Source organism: Crocuta crocuta, unplaced genomic scaffold (assembly GCF_008692635.1).
Source record: "Crocuta crocuta isolate KB4526 unplaced genomic scaffold, BGI_CrCroc_1.0 scaffold353, whole genome shotgun sequence".
Lineage (NCBI taxonomy): Eukaryota > Metazoa > Chordata > Mammalia > Carnivora > Hyaenidae > Crocuta > Crocuta crocuta.
In genome coordinates, this window is record NW_027532595.1 from 336,302 (window position 1) to 342,827 (window position 6,526).

The window sequence follows — 6,526 nt, forward strand, 5'->3', positions numbered from 1 at the left end:
CCCCAACCTTTTACACTTTTAAAGTGACCAGTTAAAAATCTGAAGTCAATACACCCACCTGGGTGGTCAGTTAAGCGTTGGACTTCAGCTCAGATCATGATCTCATGGTTATTGAGTTAGAGCCCCGCATTGCGTTCTGCACTGATAGTGCAGAGCCTGGAGCCTGCTTCACATTCTGTGTCTCTCTGCCTGCTCCTTCCCTATTTGTTCTCTCTCTCTCTCTCAAAAATAAATAAACATAAGAATTTTAAAAAATTGAAGTCAATGTATTTCACCCTGCCTGAGCCACAAAAGATAGAAACATTTTTTAGGTGATAACATGACTCTCATATGCTGAGGACATTCTGGAGCGCAGTGTCAGCTCAGAGCAATCCCCTAGAAAACTGACCACAGCAAAGCTAAAATAACCTGTGGCAGGCATTCGCCAGCATTCAAACAAGCCATGTTCAACAGCTTCCTTCATCAGGTCAGTTGTGGGAGTGGCAGGCTGAGGACTGTGTGCAGCTGACCCCACTGAGAAGGAAGCAGTGGGGAGTGCTGCTCAGTCACATGCTCCATGTGAGCTCTTCTGAGGCTCAGTTTAATGGACTGGGGCTGCCTGCAGGTCACCCCTTTCCAGGCAATTTTCTAGGTAAATCATCACTTCTACCTTCCTTCCTTTGGTGCCCTGGGGTCCTGACGTACCACTTATTCAGGAATTTGGAAAGATTTCTTTTTTTAATTTTTGAAAACTTACATGCACACAAAAACTTGTACATGAATACTTATAGAAGTGTTATTTATTTCTAATAGCCCAAAACAGCAGCCAACTCAGACGTCCTTCAATGAGTGAATGGCAAAACAAACAGTGGTCCATCCATCCAGTGGACCCTTCACAGCAATAAAGAGGAAGGAACTCGTGCACCACAACATGTATGGATCTCAAGGGAATTAGGCAGAATGACACAGCAATCTCATGCATACTATAGGACTTCATTTGTACAACTGTCTGAAATGATAAAATTATCATGACAGAAAGGAGAGTAGGGATTGCCAGTGGTTAAGGATAATGGGGGGCTGGGGGGACTTTATAAGGAAGAACAGGGATCCTTATGATGGAATTATTCTGTATCTGGACATGAATTATGCAATTGGAAAAATAAATTCACACACACACACATATACACCTTTGAATAAATGTAAAATTGGTAAAATCTGAATAAAGTTAGTGGAGTGTATAGATTCCATATTTAAGGCTATTACTATAGTTTTATAAGATGTTACCAACTAGAGGAAACTGGGTAAAAGTCACATGTTACCAACTAGAGGAAGCTGGGTAAAAGTCACAGTAATTTATCTTACGGCTACCTATCAATCTAAAATCATCTCAAAATAAAAAGTATAAAAACAGATTCTTTGGAGAAAAGTTGTTGACCCAGTAATCATGCCACATTGTGAGCCACTTTCCTATGGAGTGGGTTGGCCTCTCTTTTGAGTGAGAATGGTCTATGGATTTTTCATCACTGAAAGGGATCCAAGTGCAGGTCAGAAGACCCAGGTCAGTCCAAATTCACTGAGTGCAGGTTTAGTGCCTGAGCCAGCTCTTCTGTGCTTTTCTGTGTCATCTGTTGAATGTGACTGGTCACCCCTTTCATGCCTAGCTTACTGGGCTGCAAAGCAAGGGTGCCATGGTCAACTCTCATGAGTGCATACAGGTATTTGGGTATGTATGTCTATACTTATGTGATACAAATCTTCCCACTTGATTGAAATCATTAAGATACTTTTTGTTTTCAAATGAATTTATTCTTATTAATAGAAGAGTGATATTAAAATTACATATATATATATATACACATATATATTCATTTCCCTGATAGTTTGGGGCTCCTATATTATACGGTAGTATGTTATAAACAATAGATGCTCAGTGATTGGTCAAATGAAGGCACTGAAACTGATAATTCAATGGAGGCATTTAAACAACAAGAAGTACAAATACTGACCAAAGTCAGGTGGCACATATTTGTGGTTCTTTGTAATCCTGTCAGTCTGCACATCTTGAAGAATATTTCATGGTGGGGCACCTGGGTACTCAGTCGGTTAAGCTCTAAACTCTTGGTTTCTGCTCAGGTCATGTTCTCACAAGTTTTGTGAGTTCCATCCCTGCATCAAGCTCGGGACTCCAGCTTGAGACGCTTTCTCCCTCTCTCTCTGTCCCTCCACTATTCATGCTGTCTCTCTCAAAATAAATACATAAACTTTAAAAAAATAAAAATGAACAAATAAAAGTATGTCATGGTGAAATTTATATCTCCAGCCCAAACCTCCTCTCTGCACTCTGGAGCTATACACCCAGTTGCCTACTCAGCATCTCACGTGAACGTCTGATGGATGGCTCAGACCCAGCCTGCTGGCAGTGGAGCCCCCCTACTTGCACACAGCCTGACCCCCTTCAGCTTCCTCGTCTCGGCCAGTGGCACCTCCATCTTAGTCATTCAGGTCCAGAACCTCAGTCACCCTTGGTTTTTTTTTTTTCCTCATATTCCATGTACATTCCATCAGCAAATTCTATTGACTATGTCTTCAGAAAACATAGTCAATTATAATTCAAGTGCTTTTCACCATCTCTGAGGACAGCTGCTGGTGCACAACACCAGCACATCCCCCCATGTCACAGCAACCTCTCTGTGGCTGACTGGCAGCAGCCCCCACTTCCAGGCCCCCTTGCAACTGCACACCCTGCTGGTGCTCTCCCACAGACTCCAGCCATGACCTACAGCCAGGGTGGAGACTTGAAAAGCACTGCTTCCTGAGGTTCGCCCTTGAGCCACCTTTTGAGTAGCTGCCTGGGCTATCCTGCTGAGCGATGAAAGACTCACTGACCAGTCATCCTGTCCTGCCAGCCAACAGCCAGTCACTCTCCAGCAACGGAGCTGCCTGAGAGGTGTCACTGGTGCCCAGATGAACAAGGGATCCCAGCAAGACCGTCCTGCCCAGGCCAACCCACATTACCCACCTCAGAATCATGAAATAAAGGACACTGCTGTAAGTCACTATGGCGTGGAGCAATTTGTTGCACAGTCTCTTAATGGCCTCCCCTTCCACACTTGCTCTCCACAGTCTACTCGCAACACAGTTGGCAAAGCAGTCACCAACATGAGCAGTGGGATCAGAGAAGCTCTGGGCCAGAATGTAGAAGGGGCCACAGTAAGCCTTTATTTCCACTCCCAGTGCCATGAGGGGCCACTGCAGCTATGTATCAGAGAAGTAATATGGTTCACTAGAGCCTTACAGCTTTGGCTCTACTGTGTTAAATAGACAGGGTACACCAGCCTCCATCAGCACCTGCTCACCACAGGCTCGTTGCATGGGTTGTTTCTTCTTCCTAGAACATTCCGAAATACACACCGTGCACCTCTTTCCACTCATTTCTCCAAGGTCATTTTCACAGACAGGCCCATGTCAGTCTCCCTATTTTAAGTTGCAGCTCTCCCCACAGCTCCCCTATCCCTTACCCTGGTTTATGCTTTGTTCCTTAAGCACTGGTCATTTTTACAACATGAAAATTACTTATGGATTATGCTTTTTGCATCCCCTCCCCCATGAGAATCTGAGCTCCATGCAGGCAGGGATCAGCCTGCCCAATACCTAAATCTCAGATGACAGCACCGAGTAAGAACGTCTTGAGACAGCACTGAGGCTCTTTGTGTGAGAAAACATATTAGTCAGAGAACAAAGGCTGTTTTAGGTCTTTAACCACAACTGATTCATCCTGGGCTCTCAGGCTGTGCTGGTGTTGGTTATGCAATCTTGGTGACTACTGATCACTTAGGCAGGTGGAGGGGACTGGGTGCCTTGACCCTGCAAGGCTCTCCTGGGGAGTCAGGGCTGTTTTTTGGGGCTCCAACCCTTGACTCTGCCACTTGTACACTCACCAGGGTGACAAAACACAGTGCAGACAACACGGATGAAATAGCCTCGGAGAGCCCAAGCTAGACACAGGCTGTGGGGGAGGCTCCGTGTGGCGGGAGCAGGCTGCAGGTTGCTGACTAACAGCCCAGAGCCTGCAGGGAGCTCTGAAGGGCCAAGCAGGACTTCCTCTCAGCTCTACAAAGCAGCAGCTCCTGGGCTCTTCCAAACAGTACAGACAGTTCGGCAGCTCTTGGCCTTTGTCTCATATTCTGTTGCTGAAAAATAAAAGGAAAATTCTGCAGGATCTAAGCTGACTCTAAACAGGATGCGTGGGGGTGAGTATTGCACAGTGGTGTGTGGAAGGATGGAGTCATGAGGGGGTCACGCACTCGGTGTAATGAGATGGATGTCATTTGAAGGGAGTCTCTTCCTGCTTACTTCAGCTGTCCTCTGCTGTCTATGACCAACACACTCAAATTAACACAAAAATACCTGGTGAAGAATTTAGGTGTATAAGCCAATCCACTAAATACAGACACAAGTGTTCTGTGGTTATGAAGATGTGTCTGTTTACTCCAAATGTGATCATTTTGCCATCCATCTTTGCATATTTAAATTTATACACCCTCATTTCAGGGTGTAAGAAACGATCCTTCCAAAGTAAGCATCCACAGTGAGGCAGTGGGAAAAAGGGCTCAGGAGCTAGAAGATGAAAGAGGATTTGTTCTACACAGGACCCTGGAGCTCTGTGGGAAGACACCACACACCGTCCCTACAGACCAACACCCTGTCCAGTGGGCAGAGACCACCCCGGCACACATACTCAGAAGGGAACAGGGAAACAGTCCCGGAGCCTTCTGTACCTCAGGATCCCCAATGCATCTCCCTGGTGGTGCCCATGGAGAACCAGACAAGGCCATTCAGGAGAGGAGTTGGGATCATATAAAGCACTTGGTCAATCTTAGCTGCTCTCATTATCATCAGCCATGGCAAGACAATAGTATGGACCCCCATACCTTTTCCCTGATCCACCGTACACTCCTCATGGGGTCAGAAATCAAGCCCGGCAGAGCCTACAGAGGACAGGCTCACACAGCAGCAAGGCAACCAGAGCAAATTCCAGAATACTTTACTCCCCCATGGAGTTCAACCATGAACACTCACTAAAGGGGTCCCCTCAAGTCCGCCTCCACATACAACCTCACAGGTATGTGTCATCAGCTTCACCAGGTTAATCATTATGAGTTGACAGAGGCTCTTTTTTATTCATTTCCAGGTCTAGGAGCATAGGGAGTCAGTGTGGGCTCCTAGAGAAAGATACCTACACCTGCTTTCAGAGACAGTTTCAAACCTAAGTTGCTGTGGGACCTTGGGCAGCACACATAACCTTCCAGTGTCTTGAGTTGTCCTTGTGGTTAAAGGGCAGCGCCATAATAAAGAACATATGCAAACATGTGTCTAAGCCATCCCAAAGAAGGAATTCAGACACCCATGTTATGCCCTTTGTTCCCTCTTTTCCAATAGCAATGTTTTGGGAACGTCTCAGCTGGCCACAAGTTTATATAACCCTTCATCTGCCAATTCTAATAGAGAAATACGCTTGAGGTTTCACAGAGCACTTAATGTTCACATAAAAACATCAAATTCTGCATTATAATATGTGAAATAAATCCAATTTTCATCACTAATGATAATAAAAGGAAACACTGTTTGAAAAAAAGGCAGTTCTGTACCTATAAGTGTAAATAGTCTAGTAATCATCAGAGGGGCCATGTACAGATAATCTCCAAGATAGATTAAACAACATTATTTTTCTAGCTGACTTTCTCATAATTACCAATTATTGAACTCTAAGTCTAATTTCTAGATTTCATGCACTCTTGTTTCCCTAGTCTTGCCCAACTCATTAATTTATGCACTCACTAAATGATTATTAGCATGACTAAATGGCATGTGTGGGTTTATGCATTTGGGATGTGTATGCAATAGTGAGCACGGTAGGCTAAAATAGAGCACAGAGAGTCCGCTGGTAAAGGGAGAGGAAGCACTTGTACAACAATAAGTCTTATGATTGAGGCAAACACAGAATCCCCTCACAGTCCACAATGGCTCTTTGCCCAGCCTGGGGCCCAGGATTGTTGGATGGGTGATAGACCAGATCTGAAATGGTAGCAAAAGTTAGTAGGGCAAAAAGTGGGAAGACTATTTCCAGCAGAGAGAACAACAAATGTAAGACCTCAGAGCACATGAGAGCATCATGTGTTTATATAAATGCACAGAGTTAGAAGGCAATGGTGGTGAGACAGAAGGGTGGACAGGTAAACAAAGGCGTTAGCAAAGGCATGCTAAGAATTCTGGACCTTATCTTCTCGAAAGTAATGGCGAACCATTGATATATGTGTGGGAAAATTATAATGTACAAGATCGAGGAAACCAGGGAAAGAGGATGCCATAAAGAGAGAGCAGTCAGCATGGCCAGGGCCACAGAGAGGCCAAGTAAGAGGAGGAGAACAGCGGTGAGGGCAAACAACCCCAGCTTCTATAAATGCACCCCAAGCCTCAGTTATGTGGCACAACAGAAGTTAGTTTCTCACTCACACAAAATCTACTGTAGATGTTTCTGGTGGGTAGC